Source organism: Malus domestica, chromosome 05, assembly GCF_042453785.1.
Source record: "Malus domestica chromosome 05, GDT2T_hap1".
NCBI classification, from domain to species: Eukaryota; Viridiplantae; Streptophyta; class Magnoliopsida; order Rosales; family Rosaceae; genus Malus; species Malus domestica.
In genome coordinates, this window is record NC_091665.1 from 5,033,005 (window position 1) to 5,054,662 (window position 21,658).

At 36.6% G+C, this 21,658-nt stretch overlaps 2 pseudogenes; both read right to left on the bottom strand.

Annotated features, from left to right (window-relative positions):
• Positions 1-452: 452 nt before the first annotated feature.
• Positions 453-3,585, bottom strand: LOC103444305 (fluoride export protein 1-like; annotated as a pseudogene).
• Positions 3,586-16,455: 12,870 nt separating this feature from the next.
• Positions 16,456-20,872, bottom strand: LOC103444306 (uncharacterized; annotated as a pseudogene).
• Between the last annotated feature and the right edge of the window lie 786 nt (positions 20,873-21,658).

Here is a 21,658-nt window from a genome sequence, read left to right on the forward strand (position 1 = left end):
GTTCAAGATTCCAAATAGGAAGAAGATTGCGGCCAATGTGTGGGATTTATATGTGTTGGAGAAGTCTAAATTATTTGAAGCAATGCATAATCAAAAGGTAAGTATCACAACCGATACTTGGACATCAGTACAAAACATTAACTACATGGTAGTTACCGCTCACTTCATGGATAATGAATGAAAGTTGCACAAACGGATCATAAACTTCATAAAGATCACGGGTCATAAGGGAGAAGACATTGGGAAAGTTCTAGAGGTGTGTTTGAACCAATGGAGGATAGAGAAGATCTTTAGCATGGGGGAAACTTCTATTTGTTTTGGTTCATAACTTCTATTTGGATTGTAAGCTTAATTTTCATCATGAATCTTGATACATCATTTGAATTATTGTGTGTGTGAATTGTAAATGATGAATAATAGATGAATTTAGGCTACAATGTATGAGATACAGGTACAATAAAAAAGTTTTGCCCTTGAATTGGGTTAAAAAAGCAAGAACAAATTTTGTCCCAAAACAAAGTGGCAATTACCATTGCCATACAATGCCAACCGAACATTTGGCAATACCGAACTTCGATATACCGAAAGTTTGGTATGGTAATGGTAATAGATTTTACCAAACCGAAAGTTTGGTATGGTAATTGGTACGAGGGTTTTGGTACGGTAACCGTACCGAACCCACCCCTACTACTACTTGTATGCCCTTGTCCAAACAGGTACACAATATATCAGGATTCCCAAACCAAACGAGGTGCATATCGTAGCTGTGGCATATGCGTATGCTCTCCATGGGTATTTGCTTTCTCTCATCGCGTTGAACTCAGCGATGAAGGTAGAAACAGTACTAAGGCAACCCAAAAATCCAAATTGTATGCCTGTTGCAACAATGTCGCAAGTCTTAGTATTCACCTGCACAAACAAATAGTTCTGCACGTCAGATTTTCTATTAAAAAGGAAAAAACCGTGGGCATGGATCAAGACAACGTATGACAAAGGTAATGCAGTTCGAAAAACATTACAATAGAGAATAGTACGGTTCAAGAATTCCCCAAGAAGCTTTTAAAACCTCGACGAGAAAAAAAAAAACCCAAAATAACAAATTTAGCAGTTTATAATATGACGAATATATGTGAACAGTAAGCTTGCCGGACACGAGACAATAACACATGAAAGGTAATGGTGAGGATGAAGTCATGGAGTGGATGCGGACAGATATCATATCATAACAGCTTACTGCCTTCTTCACAGTAGACAGGGCTGCCATTACACAAGCTGCAGAAACATTGGCAATTAAAGTACCAAATGGAACCCATTTCAACAACCCGGTCTTTCCTAATCCACATCCATTAAGCCGGGCTAAGAACCACCGGATCCACACACCAAAAGGTCCAACTATGCAACCCAACCATAGTTGCGCCTCGCTGCTGCTACTGTTAAATTCCTCTCTCAACAGTACTCCACCTATGCTCCACAGAGAACTTAGCATCAGCAACAACACTACTAAAGCTACCAAGTGACGCTTGTAGCTGTCAACCCTCCACCTCCTTCTAGAGCTGGTAATACCACAGACTGAGCTTCTCTCAAGAATCTGCCTAAAACCCTTTGCTGTCTCTACCCCAAAAATGATGGAGTAGGCCGCAAGAAACAAACCTGACATCCGTCACATAAAAGAGGATCTCATATTAGTCCAGTGATTTGAGTAACATTGATTGAAATGAAATTTAAATATCCTGTTTGCCAAAGCGATCCACATGTCTACTGCAGCAATTCTTTAGAATATGACATCTTACCTATCAAAAAGCCGAGCAGAGCAAAAACCCAATGTCCTTCAACACTGAGTTCAAGCATTTTCTGGTTCCAACCACTAAAAGTTGTAAGGCTTCCCAAGTAACCAGTTGTTAATCCGATGACCAAATAATCTGACACATAGGATATATCTCTTTGAAAACAACACCCAAACACCCCATCAAGAAAGAGCCAACCTACAAAAATGCATTAGAAACAAAAATTTGAGTTGGAACATCATCCAGCATTTTCGGCATCACAACCATTGAGAACTATGACATGAAAAAAAAAAAAGATGATGGGAAAAAAGTATGGAAAGAAAGGTGTTAAGAAACTTGATAATACTTCGGCGATCATCGTACTGTGTGCATCACAAGTCCTTCCTAATACTCATAAGTAACAGCTTTACAGAAAACATGTTTATTAACACAACACTACCGAATAAAGGGCATAATACATTTGTGTGTGTGTGTGTATGATCGTGTGCATGAGAGAGAGAGAGACCATATTAGAAGGAAGATCAAGGTAGAGAATGGTTTTGTCGCTTGTTACACCAACAACTCCAGGGCCAAACAATTTTTGCAGAAGATATCTCGTTAAGACCTGCATACTGTAGCATGTCAAATAATCTATTTAATATCTAGGTTTCCAGATTTGAAGAAAGATCTAAGAAGATGTATTACAGTGACATATTCAATTTTTTCCAAGACAAACAGAAATATGAACATGCCAGTGCATCATCAAACATTTTTGTGAACAAAACTTATGTAATTTTAGGGGGTACAATAGACCGGATACAATTTGTCTGCATACCAATTACACAGATTTTCCACACAAGAAAAAAAAATAGCACGAAAAAGTTCGCAATACAATTTGCCAAACAAATGCAACAACAGCTATAAACCCAACACATTAGGACTAAAAAAAATTTACATCGGTATTTAGTAAGAAACAGAGTTAACCGTGTTACCCCAAGAATGCCAAAAAATGCTAAATGAGTCATGCATGAACCATATTCCAATAATTTTGGCAACCTTGTTGTATTTTCCTGCATATGAAAACAAAATAATTTAAGTTACTAGCATGATTCGACAAAAAGAAAAGAAAAAACTCTTAACATGTTATGATCAATGAAAAAGAAAGCCAAATGGACAAGGATCTCTAACAAACATAATATACAATATGAATTTTATCAACCGAAAGCTCACTGGCTTTTTGTCTTCGGATATGATCGCATCAGTGGAAAGAGGAGATATGATTTCCTTTGGCAAGGGAGTGACAGGGGAAATTGCAGGGTCACGACCCCATAATCCATAGGTTTGCAGTTGAACATACTCTGAAGGAAACAGGCAGACGCTGCCAATCTCACTGTGCCTATTGCTGTGAAGAGCCCGATCGCCAATATCTCCTGCCTCTGACACACATTCACTTTCATTGTCATCATCTATTTGAGAAGGCCGAACATGTGATAAACTTAAAGACCGCCTCCTTAATGAAGAAGTGGCACCGCTTGTTCGATCATTGGATACGCTTCGTCTGGGTTTAGTGTCATTAGTCCCACGGTACCCTTCCTCCATAACCACAGCGCTTGATTTCTCTTGAAGTGACTTCACAAATAATAACAATAAAATCCGAATGTTGATTATTTAGAGAGCTAAAAATGAGAGGAACAAGTCCAGTAGAGAAAATAATGCAATTATTGTGCTACAAACGTTGAAATGCTATAGTTTGTACTTTGGAAGGAGCCCTAACCACTCCGTGTGTCAAAATAATCAAAAGATTTGCATACAAACAAACGGCGACAACTCTTTCAGCTTTAATAAGAATAAGTCAAGACCTTAAAAACCAAAAAAAATATAAAAATAAATATGAAGTATAATGACAAAACTTCGTACATAAGCTCTAGCAGCCATGACACGAGCAAAAAGAAAGAGACAAAACTGATTCGTCAAGATTTCCACAAAATTCATACATCCTATAGCTCTAAACAAATCCATTCAGATAATATTTATTATGCTACGTATTAAGATTATAGAATTATGAATGATGTCACCGTTTCATCTATTCATCTAAAGGGAGAATGTACGCTTTATTTTTCTACTTGTCATCAAGTAAGAAGATACAATAATGCAATTAGACTTAGTTTTTCGTCAACAAAAGAGTACTGTTACACTGCAGAATTATGTTTAACCACAGAAGAAACAAAAATAATTGCTCAACTTTTTCAATGACACCACACGATTTAACAACACCAACAAAAAGCAAATGCCAGGGCCTGCCAACTAAATTAATCATAAAGTAAATTTCAGTGTCAAACAAATCACAGAATGTTTCTCAAAAAACAAAAAACAGACGAATCACAGAATGTCCTTCAAACCAATTTAAATCTAGCAACCCAATAGTTATTTTGACAAATAATCAATGATTTCTCTTCAAACTTGTAATACCAAACCTTGTGAATTTCAGTTCATATACAGAATGCAATATGCTTTTGTCGTCTTTGTAAAACAAAATACAGAAGACAAATCATCAAAAAATCCCAGTCCGATCTAATATTGTCATGTATTTCAACTATCCCAAGTAACAGTGCATGATGAATTTGGGATACTGACACAATGACATTTGGTTATAGCTAAGTTCGAGAAGGGACTATCTTTTTGCTTTATGACTACTAGGTAGCAAATTGAACAAGTTGGGACCTAATAAAAAGTTGGTTCATAACATCAAATTAGAAGCAGTAACAAAGTCAATTTGTTTAATAAGCACTCAAATCTCATTTCTCTAAGGACGTGTCCTCCACTAAAGAACCTAAAACATAAAAAACCAGAAGAACAAAAAGATTACATTTTCATTGGTTGTGAACTGTTAAATTATGCACAAACTAATCAGAAAGTGAAACATTTCAGAACCTAGAATTATTAAACAATCTCATATTCTAATAACACAAGTTTAAGGTGCAAGATAGACGCATTAAAGTAAAATTAATACGAGCTTAAAATATAAACGAGAAGAAAAGGTCAAAACTTAGAGAAATTGGAAGATTAAAATATAGAGAAAAAAGGAGTTTAAGGTACCGTTGATTCTTTGAATACAGAAAGAGGTGTCTAGATTTCAAAACTGCAGAAAGGGTTCGCGAGTTTGGTATTGAATGGCAGCTGGAGAGGTTGAAGGCGGCGGCAATGGGAGGAAGACAGAAAAACAAAGAGTATTTATCAAATATAGAAAAAAAAACAATCTTTAATTTCAAAAATGTTACATTTTATAAAATCTTTCAAATATATACAAAATTCCATCTAAATAGACGCAATACTCTCAAATTTAACAATCAAATAAATTAAAGGCTTTTTAGCCAAAATGATTTGTGACATTGACATAACTCCTTAATCTGGTCCTTAATAATTAATGATAATCAATAGTAATGTTCTTGAATTTGTCTATCATGAATCATTTTAGTCTTTCTTTGAATTTGTTCATCGTGATCATTTTAGTTTTTTTGTGAAAAATTTGTCAATTAGTATGTTAGTGTGATGATGTGGCGCCATGTGGATCTCACAAATACAATCATATAACGACATGTGGACTAACTTTAAAAACTATTTATATATTTAAAACTAAAAATGATATTAGTAAGAAAAAAGGTGTTGAAAGCATGATTGAAATTATCCTGCTCCCACTTGAGGTAACTACGGCGATGCTCAATGTCGGTGATGAAGGGGTCGAAAGGGATAGGGTTGGTTGTGGAGTGTAGAAGCGAAGGTGAAGTTGGACCGGATGTCACGCCCCTATCCCGACATACGTCCAAGATCGACATGTGACGTCACCAAATACCTGTATCTCTAACATACCTCGCCTTCGGGAAAAGGTAAAACATAACTTAAGATCCAACTGTGCAATAATTCTTCGTAGACTTTATGGCTGCATCTAACATCTTCGTTAGACTGCCTACATACCCTAAATAGGGATCAAGCCATTCATAGTTCATTACTTCACTACACTCGAACATTCATCACATAAATTGTTATGTCCCAACAATATACCACAATGCATATCATGCAACATTTCAAAGAACAAACAACAAAGCACAATCATATTCTCTAGCCATATTTATCAAAAAGTCTAATCATAACAATAACAATGATATCCAACATCACAATCCCACATGACGAATAGCATTTCCACTTCATCCATCACATAAATCATCATGTTTCCCTCATAAAATCACAATTCTTAGCGTGTAACATATTAAAGAATTAACAATGCACAATATTATTCTCTAGAAACATTGATCAACCAAAATAATCAAAATAACTACACTCATATCCAGCATCATTCCACAATCCCATCAATTAATCAATTCATGAACCAAAGATGTACAATCTTAGCATTTAATTACGTTAATCAAACAATGCGATAACAAAACATTTCACTAATTTAACCAAGGAACTCTATATAATTCCCCACTTGGATTATGAATAATAACATGGTAATTCTAATTTGTATTCACAAGTTCTATTGTGGGTAATTCTCATTCACTTGAATTTAAGATTCTAAGATAACTTTACGGAAATGAACAAGAGCAAGGATTCCAGACCACTCAACGAAATCCAACAACATCGGGTTCCGGACCACTCAACGAAACCAAAATATCAAGCAACTTTTCGTAATCTACCCTGACATGTCATATGTACAATCATGCCTACATCAAGGAGATGGCACACTAGGCAAATCAGACACATGGTTAAGCTGCGAAGCTCGAGTGAGTGACAATAATACTAATATGTGATATTCAATAAAAACAGATCATCGATCACAATTTATAAGCATCAAGTATAAAATCATGCTTTATGGAATCACAATCAAGTCACTGAAAACTCCGTAGGAGTCACCCAGACATCCAACGGTCTTTCTAATTCAAACCATAATATTCTTAAAACCATCATTCATATGTACATTAAAAACTAGGGCTAGATGGACGCAGTTCGGTCGAAGCCCACATAAGTAACTAAACACGAAGTGGCCCCCCAAAGCGGATTAACCAAGAAGAGCCACTCCTGAGGAAGTAACCAAGTAGGCAATGACCCCCAATGCGGATTAACCAAGCAGAGTCACTCCTATAGCTGTTAGGAAGTGATCACCCAATGCGGATTAACCAAGCATGATCACTCCTCATCATACATGGTCATAAGGATCACTCCTCATAACACAATCATATAAATTCTACATAATACTTCTAATAGAATTCTAAGATCACATAGTCATAGCATTTATCATACTTATCATTCACATTGCTAAAAAGAGATAATTAAACACACATATATCACAACCATCATCAGTACACAAGCCAAATCATGTTTCATAAACAAAGGTCTATGGCTAAATATATAAAAATCACATTTCAATAGAAATCACACTTATAAAACCAATTCATATTCACAACGAATACTAATATAAGAATTTAAGGTAATAACCCTACCCCATATGTTAAGTCACTATTTAACCAATGTGGGTCCACTAGACTTCACTTAGTCTCCCGTAGTACCAATTTTAGTATGCAAAACATTTCGAGACATGTTGACCAAAAGTCAACTCTCAGTCAACGGTAGGATTCGCAACTCCACATAATTCGATCCGAAAGATCCGCCCATCGGATTTTGGATCCGTAACTTCTTAGGGTTCTCATTATTCTCATAGAACAACATACTAAATTCTCATCGAGATCCGACGGCCGGATCTTCACCAATTGCTAGAATTAGATGGTAGTTAACAATTAATTTTACTAACTTAGAAATCCAATTCAGGAAAATCCGTACATCAGATTCCTGATCCATCAGTTCTAGCTATCTTCAAATATTACGTTCTATAATGCATTAAATTTTGGTGATGATCCAACGATCAGATCGTCGATTCAAATTTTGATCAAGTGATGTATCATAATGAAACTAAGTTCAAACAATCAAACCACTTCATACAGATATCAATTATGAATCCAGGGCATCTAATTGGACTTAGAAAGACATCATCGGTCCACCGCTGAACACGTCGCCGCACACGGTGGCCGGCCACTACAACTCACCAGAAAATTCAACTAACTCCAAAAATTATCAAATTTTACAGGTATGTAGAGTTCAATGAGAGGAACAAATTTCATACTTGGAGTGAAGTCCAATTCGGCAGGAAAGTGGCCTGAAAACTCCTCGATCCGCCTGAACCCTAAAAATTGGGTGTGGTTCAATTTAACGTCAAACTCAACTCCACCACCTCCAATGTTGATTGGGCTTTGTCCCTGGACTCCAAAGACACTTGAGGGTGGTGATGGTTGATGGAAATCCCTTCGGAAATGGGCGGATTACCGCCATGGCTTCGGAACACCCACCATCGGTTCTTCACCAAATTACCCCAAATTCCTTTGAATTGTGGGTGCAAATGGAAGAAGGAGTGGCGAGATGAAGCTTGGGAATGTTTATTTGGTCTAATTCGATAAAAAACCATCATAAAATCCAGAGGAACGGGTCAAGTACGCGGGTCAAGGGGAAACCCGTTTTCCCCCTCATTCTCTCCTTCCTTCCTTTCCCTTATTTCCTCCTCCCTCATTCGCCACCTCCTTTCTCTCTCCTTCTCTCCTTGGCCGAGACTCTCTCCTTTCTCTCTTGAAACTCCCCTCTTCCTCCCTTTCATTCGCTGCCCTCCAGCAACTTCCATCCATCTTTTCTTTTCTTTTTTTTCTTTTTTTTCCTCTCCATAAAATAATTTATCCACCCCCATATAAGGAAAGGAAATTCTAGATTTATGCATGGTTGCCAACTATATATAAAATTCTTTAAAAATAAATCTTGAAATTAATAATACTTAAATATGTAATTTAAATAGTGAAATTCGGGGACGAAATTTCACACCGGAGTTTAAGATGACAGTAGCTAAAAAGGCTTTAATTTATTTAATTGTTAAATTTGAGGGTATTTGTGTCTATTTAAATGAAATTTTGGATATATTTGAAGCAATAGTGAGCAAAGTAATAAAATTGACACTTAGAATTCACGTTTGAACGCAAAAATCCACTTTATACACAAAGGGAAGATTCACAAAACACTTAGGGCCAGATTCAAACTTTTGGACCATTTCTTCAACAACTAATACTTGTGAGTTCATTCTCACTTATTTTTCAACTTTTTCTTTTTTTTTCTTTTTTTTCACATTTTTCTTTTTCACATTTTTTCTTTCTTTTGTTGGAAATACCTTTCCCCCACACTTGTTTTCTGCATAATGTTGATCAAATTGAATTCCCTCTAAGTCATGCTCCACTATACTTTAAGAACAAAGGTATGGATAGTCCTATTCTAGGCTAGGTAGGGATAATGTGGCTAACAAAGAAATTAGTCTAGACAAGGCTCAAAGGGGTTTAACCTACAAAACAAATGCATGGGATGAAGGATTTTTGGCTCTAGTGGTAACTACTAAACAACTTCATCTTGTTATGTGTTATGCACTCAATTTTAAGCTTTGAATGAAACGGGCATGAGTTCTAGTATTTGGAACTATAATGATGAAAATGCATTCTAAGTAGCAACCAAGCAAAGAAACAATGAGATCATGCAACGACTTTAGAAAACAAGAAATCACAGATTAATAACTCTCCAAACAAAGTTTAGGCTCAAGTCTCTCAGGGTTGTAGCATTTGTTTGAGTTCCTTCCTTCAAGCATGTTACAAAAACTGATTTTTTTTTCTTTGTGATTACATGTGAATTCGTAAACGTCAACTACAACCAAGCATAAACCAAAGAGCATATCAAACTTCCATCCATGTTTGTAACTCTCTTTAACAGTTATACAATTAAAAACCAAATCCTCATCATTGTGTTGGAAGGTACCCTAAGACACAAACACACAAAAACGACTCTTTTTGATATTTTTCAGAACGTTTTTCGATTTTTTCTTTCTTTTTTTGTTATGTGACACAAAAACACTTAAGAACACACTAAAAACACTTAAAAACAATGAGAAACAACTTTAGAAGTGATAGGTGAATAAATCCCACGAAAATCATGCAAAAACAGCTTGTTTACCCCCCCCAACACTTAAACCAAACATTGTCCTCAATGTTTCAAACATAAACTCACACATAAGCAAACAAACAAACAACGATCTAAGCATGGCAAAATAAATGCAGTAAAGAGAAGGGTTTAGTAACACAAATCTGGTTTTGGAGTGAGAATTTCATCGTTCCTTAGTTGAATGCATGGGTTGCCTCCCAAGAAGCGCTTGCTTTAACATCTTCCAGCCGGACGTAATCTTCTTTTAAGCTTTATTGGATCCCACGGCATGAAGGGGTACAACCTCCACGACATGCTCCTCAAAACACTTCATGCTTTGGATCTTTGAATGGAAAAGGAAAGTGATCCTTCCTGATTGTGTTGTTTTTCTTCCTTAAGTCAACGTGAACTCTCCCACCACCTTGAATTTGATTAGGTACTTGCACCAAAGAAGGTAATAACATATTATTTGAAATGGGAATTGGAATTGGCGTAGGTGGCTCACCAATGTGCCAAAATGAAGTGGCAGCACTGTTAACAGATGCACAAGGGGTACTATCGGCCAGATTTGGTGGTATGAGGGTTGGGGCGTGTCCCTTATGCTTTACTCCAATTCCCTCTTTGTTGGTGGTTTGAAATTCATCCTTCTTTATTTGTGCTGAACGTTCCTGCCTTACATCTTTAATTACATCAATGGCACAACAAGAACGAACCTCATTAGAATTCTCAATAGATTCAGAAACTTTAAAGTTAATCATATCGCCATCAAACGCCATTGTTAACGCTCCATTGGCCACATCGATCTTGGTTTGGGCTGTTTTCATGAAAGGTCACCCAAGTAAGATTGGCGATGGTGGAGAGTAGGCTGAATCCTCCATGTCAAGCACATAGAAATCTGCAGGAAAAATCAAGTGGTCTACCTGCACCAAAACATCTTCCAAAACTCCTTTCAGGTATGTATTATATCGATTGGCTAATTGAATAATAACATCATCATTTTTAAGCTCTCATAAATTCGTAGATTTATAAACAGAATATGGCATGACATTAATTGATGCATCTAAATCTAGCATAGCATGTTCAAACCTTGTATTACCAATTACACGAGGGATAGTGAAACTACCTGAATCTTTGCATTTAGGTGGCAACTTTCTTTGCAACATTGCAAAGACATTATGACTCACATGTACCACATCTTTCTCCCAAATCCATTTCCCTGTTATACAAAGCTTCTTAAAAAACTTAGCGTACTTCGGGATTTGCTTTATAGCATCAAGGAGTGGGATATTGACGTGCACCTTCCTAAATGTCTCCAAAATATCTTTTTCATCATCTTCGTTCTTGGCTTGCATAAATCTACGAAGGAAAGGCACTTTTGGTGGAATAACATTAGAATTAACCGCATTTGAACCAACCTTACCTAAATTTGCCGAATTGGAATGTGTAGGGGGTGTAGGGAGCTGCGGCAAGGATTGCTCAATCCTTGTCGTGGCTTTATCTTGTCCTTCTTCCTCGAATTGCAGCCTCTCATCTTCTTTTTGACTTGATTTGGATGGTCTTGGGTCAGTTCCAACTTGTTTGCCACTTCTCAACGTGATGGCCTTGACAGATTCAAATCCTCCCCTTGGATTCACAATGGTTGAACTAGGTAATTTGCCTTGTTCTCTAAATTCTCTCATGAACTCCACCACTTGCCCCATTTTCTTCTTCAATTCGTCCACTTCTTTAGCTTGATTTTTTACTCCCTGCGTCTAAGTGGTGAGTAATTGAATAACTTTATCATTATCTAAAGACATACCTGGATTTGGTTGGGCTGAATGTGATTGAGGTTGCATTTATGTGTATGGCATTGGAAACATCCCAGGTGGTGGTCGAAATCCTCCTTGTTGTGGTTGATGAGGCTCCCTCCACTTCATATGTGGATGATATCTCCTGCCCGGATTGTACGTGTTGGCCTATGGATCATATTTGGGCTGATTTTGGCTTTGGAACCCAATAGCATTTGCACTTTCCCATCTTACATTCTCAATCAATTGAGGGCATTTTTCAGTTTGGTGTCTTTGCATGGAACACATGCCACAAATTGTATTTTCTTTCACTTTGGGTTTGTCAACAACTTGTGACACAAGAAGAGTGAGATTAGCCAATTGAGATTTAATTTTAGATATTGCACTTACCTCGTTGACATGTTGCTGCCGTGGGGATTCTCTTTGTCCTACTCCTTCGTATTGTTGTGCATTCAAGGCTCGATTGGCAATTAAAGTCTTGGCAGCAACCGGTGTTTTGTCAACCAATGCACCACCCGCTAAGGTGTCTAGCATTTGTCGTTCAATAGGAAGAAGTCATTCATAGAAATATTGAATGAGAAGCTCTTCTTTCATTTGATGTTGGGGACATGATGCAACAAAAGCCTTGAAACATTCATAGTACGCCAGGAAGGATTCTCCTTGATTTTGTTAAATGCCACTAATCTGCTTCCTCAAAAGAATGATTCTTGATGTTGGAAAGAACTTCTCTAAGAATGCTATTTTCATGCTCTCCCAAGAAGTGACGGTTCCAGGTGCCAATTCGTACAACCAATCCTTAGCCTTTTCCAAAAGAGAGAATGGAAAAGCTTTCATCTTCAATATGCTTCCATCGACGTTGACTAGGGTCATGCTTGAACAAACCACTTCAAATTCCTTCAAATGCTTGTTTGGATCCTCCATGGACAGCCCATGGCACTTTGGAATGTGATGCAACAAACTGGACTTCAACTCGAACTCTTCGGTCTTGCCTTGAGCTGTCATGGGATATTGAATGCATAGGGGCATGCCATTGTCCAATCTCGAAGCTGAGAGTTCCTTGATTGTTCGATTGTCCGCTGCCATAACTTGTACTTCCTCTACTTCCTGGGTCGTGGCCTCTTCTTCCTCTTCTACTTCTTCTTCTTCTACTTCTTCTTCAAGCTCGGGTTCAGGGCTAGGTGGATTAGATGCTTGCTGATTCCTCTTCCTTCTCAAAGTCCATTCAAAATCGTCGTCAAAGTCAAAGATATGCTCACAAACCGGTTGAGAACTTCAAGTCATAAACTAGTACCTAAAAACAAGAAAACAAAACAAAGTCAGAAACTTAAAACAAAATATACAAGAAATAAACAATGGGGATTAGCAAAGTTGCTAATCCCCGGCAACAGCGCCAAAATTTGATGTGAAATATTCTAACACACAAATTAAACCCTCTTATTGACAATTATAGTAAAGATGTAAGTAGGGATCATTCTAGGCCGGGGATTAGGAAGGATTGCTAAGCTACTTAAAACTGACTCAAAAATATAAAACTAGGCTTGAAAACACTTAATTAGACTCAAAGAACTCAAAACAAACTAAAAAAAACTCAAAACATCACAAAACTATCAAATAAACTCAAACTAGACACTAGAGAGTGATTTAGATGAAAATTGATTTTAACTTGACTCAAAACACTTAAAAACACAAATTTGGGTAGTTTCTAACTTAATTGACACAACAAAGTAAAGGGGATTGGGTTTTGGACGAATTTGAAGTAAAACAAGTAAATTAAAAACTTAAACAGATTTTGGCATCAAATTGGGGTAAGTGGAAGGGTGATAAGCCAGCTAAAGGGTTCTTCTCCACACATGACACACTTGCACACAAATCGATTTCCAGTTGCTTTTCCATTAAACCATGAACCTCAACGCCCCAGATTAACCGTGAACAGCACTAATTAACCCTAAGATTTTCCTTAAGTTATTGAATTGGATGGACAACGCATCGGCAACCAAATTATTCTTCAATAGTCCCCTACATGAATAGCATAATAGAGATACAATCAAAGATCATTAAGCTTTGTGAAAATCATAAGCATTGACAAGGCATTCGTAACTACTCATGCTAGGAATTTAACTTAACATGATCGTGACCAGTGACCTTCACTACGTATGAATGTAAGTTCGTAACGATTATGTGAAACTCCCTTATATTTTAGCATTAAATCCCTGCATGCAAACTAAGTGTGCACCCTTAATCAACAAACAAGAATAAGTTCTGAATCAAACAATTAAGTAAATTACATTCACGATTTATGAAATCATAACAGGAAGTAATCAATTCCTATTGCAAATATGTTCATGGCTTTGAATTTCCCCCTAGCTAAAACGAGTTAAGCTCCTCATGTTGACAAAACAAAGACAATTAAACTTAAACATTGAAAACAAAGGATGGATTACACCTAAGAATGTTCCAGCAATCCAACTTGATTGGCAAGCACGTCCAAGGGTCCTCCTCCTTCTTCTTTGCTACGATACAAGGTGTGGATGAAGGTTTGGATGATGAATTGTATGGAAGAATGGCTGAAAGTATGAATGGTAATGAGTGGATGATGGGATGATGTTGAATGGTGCGACAAGGTCCTTTATTTATAAGGGAAGGAAAAACATGGCTGGGAATTAAATTGGGAAGGGTTTAATACTCTAAATCCTCCAAGAAAAGGGTAACAAATCAGAATCCCAAGAAGAAAACGGCAAGTAAGGTGCGGCAAGGCAAAAGGGAAAGGAGAATCTCTTGTCGTGTAAGGGAAAAGGAAAAGGGTGCGGCAACCCCTTTATGGCTGGGATTAGGTCTTCTAGAACCTATATTAAGTGTCCTACTATATTTAAGAAGCCTCCTTGTAGCTAGAAATTAAGTGGTGAAGGATTAGGAAAGTTTAGGACAAAATAAGGTAACTTTGGCTAACATTCCTCCTTTCTTGCTTGCATCTTTAACTTCCTTTTTTTGAATTATTAACTTCAGCATAATCCTAGCCTATTTTGGTCTTCAATTTGGTCCATCCACCTTGCTCCAAGCATGTGCCATCCATTTCAAGCCCAAAACTGCTCCAAAATGCACCAAAATGCACTTTCTTGCCACTTTAGCCCTTTTGACCTACAAACACATGAAAATAGCTTAAAATACTAAAATAACTATGAACCAACATAAATGCAAAAAAACAAGCTAACTAAGTTTCATAAATATGCTCCTATCACACACCACTCGTAGATGGTGGGTTGCTCCACCATTCTATGATGGAAATCGGAGCCATTGCAGTTGCGCGAAAGGACAAAACAACTAAAGACAGAGCTACATCCACAACACTTATGGAAAGTGGGTTGCTCTACTATTCCCTGACAGGAATTAAGGCCATCGCAGGTGCAGGGAAGTAAGAGGGTGAGAGAAACAAGAATGAGGAAGAAGATAAGAAAGGTTGAAAGGGTGTCTGCCACCAGCCTCAAGCATAAACTATAGGCCTGCAGCTAGAGAGAGGGTAAAGTTTGGGGTTTCTTCTAGGGTTTGAGAGCGAGATAAAGAATAAGTATTTCTTTTTCACATACTTTCACTTAAGGAATAAGTTCGGTTTTGGATAGATCAGATATCAACTGACTATATTATTTTCGTCAATCTAAATATGGGCGGACCCACTCAGGTGCAAAGGGGTGAATCTCCATGAATGACTTGGGTGATGTCACTTTAAAGGTTAGAGTTGATCTTCCATTGCCTTCCAATTGCTTGATAAAATGCCTCAAATAGAAGCTTGGGTTGTTGGGCAGCAGGGCAGGCTTGGATGTGCCAGCAACGCACGTGGATGTTATGTGCATAGCACCTATGTTGTTTGCCACACCTTTCCACACTTAATATTTTTTAGTATACTTGGCCAAAACAACTTTGTTTGGGCGAGGTTACTTTATAGAAAAAATTAAAATATATATAAGGCATTTTTAACCAAAGAACCATACCAGCATTGGCTTATAAGAAAAAGAAAAAAACAGATCTGCATCAAACCCCAAGAATTAAGAAACCCAATTCCAGTTCAAATTGTCAAATCCCAATTCTACCAAGCTCAATCCCTAATAGCCAAACTCCTACCACTCCACCCCGACGATCATTCTAACGACCACCTAAATTTCATCCTTCAAATTCTAAAGTAAGTTCTTCATAACTTATTCAAATTAATTTCTAATTTTTTTTAATGAATTGGTTAGAAAAATGTTTCTTTGTAAATAATTAGATTTGATGATTGATGTGGATGATAACGTATGGTTTTAATTTAGATGGATTGATATGTGTGTTTTAGTGTTTATGTTGATAAAGTGATGAAAGTTTTTATTTGGACTATTGAATGAGTTAAGTTGTGTGTTGTTTGGTTTGTATGACTTTATCAAATTTGAGTAATCTGTAACAAAATTGGTGTAGACTTCAAATTATACAGTTATGTTACGATATTATAGGAAACATTGTGCAAATACTACCATGGACAATCTTGGTAGTTCAAGTTCAAATGAAAGTGAGTTAGAAAAATTTTGGCTACCATTCCGTCAGATTTTGGAACTTGACCTTCAATGTCAGATTATGAGCCCAATATTCAAGATCAAGTCCAAAGAGCTTATCAACAAAAAGAGTATTGTCGGCCTATACTAAAGCCTTTCCACAAAGACTTTTTTTTCCAGAGTTCCTCAACTCTTTAATTCCGATTGGTATGATGAGTTTCATTGGCTAGAGTATAGTATAAAAAGAGATTCCATGTAAGCATGTGAGTGTCAATAAATATGATTTATTTATTTCTTGTTAATCAATTAACTTGGTTAACAAATTAGTTGGTGTTGAGGAAATTATGGAATCATGCTTAAATTAAGGTTTGGAGTCCTTATTTGGTTAGACAATATATCAATATCAATTAGGACTCTAATGTTACCCTATGATTTGGCAAATCCCCACTAATCAGTTAAAGGCCGGATTAGTGGGAGTATTTTCACTATACATAGGCAGGCCTTGCTTTCAAAAAATACATGTTTGATTCTGAGCAAACCCTATTATTATTGGAACACTTCTGCTTGCTGAAAGTAGAAGACTCCTTCAAAACCTTGGCAATCATGGCTTCTTCTTCCTCCTCGGCAAACATGATCCCCGAGGCATAACCATAGAATAAAAATCAAAATAATGGTCTGAGCATGCTACTACTTGTATGCCCTTGTCCAAACAGGTACACAGTATATCAGGATTCCCAAACGAAACGAGATGCATATCGTAGCCATGGCATATGCGTATGCTCTCCAAGGGTATTTGCTTTCTCTCATCGCATTGAACTTAGCAATGAAGGTAGAAACAGTACTTAGGCAATCCAGAAACCCAAATGGTATGCCTGTTGCAACAATGTCGCAAGTCTTAGTATTCACCTGCACAAACAAATTGTTTTGCACGTCAGATTTTCTATTAAAAAGGAAAAAATCGTGGGCATGGATCAAGACAATGTATGACAAATTAGACAGGGCTGCCACTACACAAGCTTCAGAAACATTGGCAATTAAAGTACCAAATGGAACCCATTTCAACAAACCCGTCTTTCCTAATCTACGTCCATTAAGCCAGGCTAAGAACCACCAGATCCACACACCAAAAGGTCCAACTATGCAACCCAACCATAGTTGCGCCTCACTGCTGCTACTGTTAAATTCCTCTCTCAATAGTATTCCACTTATACTCCACAGAGAACTTAGCATCAACAACAACACTGCTAAAGCTACCAAGTGACGCTTGTAGCTATCAACCCTCCACCTTCTTCTAGAACTGGTAAAACCACACACTGAGTTCCTCTCAAGAATCTGCCTAAAACCCTTTGCTGTCTCTACCCCAAAAATGATGAAGTAGGCTGCAAGAAACAAACCTGACATCCGTTACATAAAAGAGGATCTCATATTAGTCCAGCAATTTGAGGTACATTGGGTTTGTGATTTACCCATGCATAAGTTTCAAATAGGCTCAAAGAAAGAAACCAGCTAGATTGAAATGAAATTTAAATATCCTGCTTGCCAAAGTGATCTACATGTCTACTGCAGCAATTCTTTAGAACATGACATCTTATTACCTATCAAAAAGTTGAGCACAGCAAAAACCCAATGTCCTTCAACACTGAGTTCAAGCATTTTCTGGTTCCAACCACTGAAAGTTGTAAGGCTTCCCAAGTAACCAGTTGATAATCCGATGACCAAATAATCTGACATACATGATATATCTCCTTTGAAAACAACACCAAACCACCCCATCAAGAAAGAGCTAACCTACAAAAATGCATTAGAAACAAAAATTTGAGTTGGACCATCATCTAGCATTTTCGGCATCACAACCATTGAGAACTATGACATTAAAAAGTTAAAAGATGATGGGGAAAAAGCATGGAAAGAAAGGTGTTAAGAAACTTGATAATACTTCGGTGATCATCGTATTGTGTACACACAAGTCCCTCCTAATACTCATAAGTAACAGCTTTACAAAAAAACATGTTTATTAACACAACACTGCCGAATAAAGGGCATGATACATTTGCGTATGTGTGTTCGTGTGCATGAGAGAGAGAGAGAGAGAGAGAGAGAGACCATATTAGAAGGAACATCAAGGTAGACAATGGTTTTGTCCCAACAACTCCAGGGCTAAACAATTTTTGCAAAAGATATCTCGTTAAGACCTGCATACTGTAGCATGTCAAATAATCTATTTAACATCTAGGTTTCCAGATTTGAAGAAAGATCTAAGAAGATGTATTACAGTGACATATTCAATTTTTTTTCAAGACAAACAGAAACATGAACATGCCAGTGCATGATCAAACATTTTCGTGAACAAAACTTATGTAATTTTAGAGTACAATAGACCGGATACAATTTGTCAGCATTCCAATTACATAGATCTTCTACACAAAAAAAAAAACAAAAATAGCACGAAAAAGTTCGCAATACAATTTGCCAAACGAATGCAACAACAGCTATAAACCCAACACATATTAGGACTAAAAAAAAATGTACATCGGTATTTAGTAAGAAACATAGTTAACCGTGTTACCCCAAGAATGCCAAAAACTGCTAAATGAGTCATGCATGAACCATATTCCAATCATTTTGGCAACCTTGTTGTATTTTCCTGCATATGAAAACAAAATAATTTAAGTTACTAGCATGATTCGACAAAAAGAAAAGAAAAAACTCTTAACATGTTATGATCAATGAAAAAGAAAACCAAATCTCCTATCCATGTTCAAGAATCTCTAACAAAGATAATATACAATATGAATTGTATCAACCGAAAGCTCACTGGGTTTTTGTCATCGGATATGATCGCATCAGTGGAAATAGGAGGTATGATTTCCTTTGGCAAGGGAGTGACAGGGGAAATTGCTTTGGATGTAACAGGGTCACGACCCCATAATCCATAGGTTTGCAGTTGAACATCCTCTGAAGGAAACAGGCAGACGCTGCCACTCTCACTGTGCCTGTTGCTGTGAAGAGCCCGATCGCCAATATCTCCTGCCTCTGACACACATTCACTTTCATCGTCATCATCTATTTGAGAAGGCTGAACATGGGATAAAGTTAAAGACCGCCTCCTTAATGAAGAAGTGGCACTACTTGTTCGATCATTGGATACACTTCGTCTGGGTTCAGTGTCATTAGTCCCACTGTACCCTTCCTCCATAACCACAACGCTTGATTTCTCTTGAAGTGACTTCACAAATAATAACAATAAAATCTGAATGTTGATTATTCAGAGAGCTAAAAATGAGAGGAACAAATGCAGTAGAGAAAATAATGCAATTACTGTGCTACAAGCGTTGAAATGCTATAGTTTGTACTTTGGAATGAGCCCTAACCACTCCGTGTGTCAAAATAATCAAAAGATTTGCATACAAACAAACTGCGACAACTCTTTCAGCTTTAATAAGAATAAGTCAAGATCTTAAAAACCAAAAAAAAAATACATATGAAGTATAATGACAGAACTTCATACATACGCTCTAGCAGCCATTACACGAGGAAAAAGAAAGAGACAAAACCGATTCGTCCAGATTTCCACAAAATTCAACAACAATACAACCTATAGCTCTAAATAATTCCATTCATATAATATTTATTATGCTACATATTAAGATTATAGAATTATGAATGATATCACTGATTCATCTAATGGGAGAATGTACGCTTTATTTTTCTACTTGTCATCAAGTAAGAAGATACAATAAGCAATTAGACTTAGTTTTTCGTCATCAAAAGAGTACTGTTACACTGTGGAATTATGTTTAACCACAGAAAAAAAAAATAATTGCTCAACTTTTTCAATGACACCACACGATTTAACAACACCAACAAAAAGCAAATGCAAGGGCATGCCAACTAAATTAATCATAAAGTAAATTTCAGTGCCAAACAAATCACTAAATGTTTCTCAAAAAACAAAAAAAAGAAGAATCACAGAATGTCCTTCAAACCGATTAAAATCCAGCAAACCCAATAGTTATTTTGACAAATAATCAATGATTTCTCTTCAAACTTTGTGAATTTCAGTTCATATACAGAATGCAATATGATTTTGTCGTCTTTGTAAGATAAAATACAGAAGACAAATCATCACAAAATCCCAGCCTGATCTAACATTGTCATGTATTTCAACTATCCCAAGTAACAGCGCCTCATGAATTTGAGATACTAACAAATTGACATCCGGTTATAGCTAAGGTCGAAAAGGGACAAATCTTTTTGCTTTATGGTTCATAACATCAAATTAGAAGCAGTAACAAAGTCAATCTGTTTAATAAGCACTCAAATCTCATTTCTCTAAGGACGTGTCCTCCACTAAAGAACCCAAAACATAAAAAAGCAAAAAAGAAAAAATATTACCTTTTCATTGGTTGTGAACTGTAAAATTATGCACAAACTAATCAGAAAGTGAAACATTTCAGAACCATAATTATAAAACAATCTCAGATTCTAATAACACAGGTTTAAGGTGCAAGATAGATGCATTAAAGTAAAATTAATACGAGCTTAAAATAGAAATAAGAAGAAAAAGTCAAAACTCAGAGAACTTGGAAGATTAAAATATAGAGAAAAAGGGGAGTTTATGGTACCATTGATTCTTTGAACGCAGAAAGAGGTGTCCAGATTTCAAAACCACGGAAAGGGTTCGCGAGTTTGGCATTGAATGGTGGCTGGAGAGGTTGAAGGCGGCAGTAATGGAAGGAAGATAGAAAAACAAATATGAGCAGAAAAAAAAAGATGATTGTGGTAGTGAAAAGTGGAAGTCGAAAGGTTCTGAGAGAGACAAAGAGAGAGATGAATGGGGTTTTAGGAGGCAGGGCATGGCACGGCTGCTGTTCACATATTTTTTTTTATAGGAAATAACGAAAAGTCCAAAAAAACTTCATTTTTAACGAAAAGTCATTTTTAAAGGTATAGTAAATAGTGACAAGTAAAGGTAAAAAAATGATTTTCCATTAAGAGTGAACGGTACCGAAAGTGTTTTATTAAAACTCCCTTTCTTTTTTGGGCACGGCATGGCTAGTGTTCACATGTTTTGGTTTGGTGTTTGCTACGTGAATGACAGATCGACTTTTGGCCTTTATTTTACTATTTCTTCTTTTTATAATTGGTTTGACTATTTAATTGTCTATTATATAAATTTAAAGAGAGCTAGACCCACCCCGTTGTCTTATTTTCACACCCACATTATATTTACACCCACTATAAAAAGTTAAAATGTTATTTTCTCACCCACTATTATTCCTAAAATAACCCTTATATATAATTAGAGATCCACTTTTCTCTTAAAAAAAGAATATAAACAAATAATATTACTCTCTTCTAAAGGGCAAGAAAAAAAAACCAAGGTCTTCTAGTCTTCAATCTGATGTAGTTTGGTCGGGATTGAAAATGGAGAAGCTTACTCAAGTAAACCATCTCTCAAGCCGGAACCCTCGGGGTTTTTTTTTTTTTGTTTTTTGTTTTTTATTCTTCTGCAAGGAATAAAATAAACTATAAAGCCAAATGA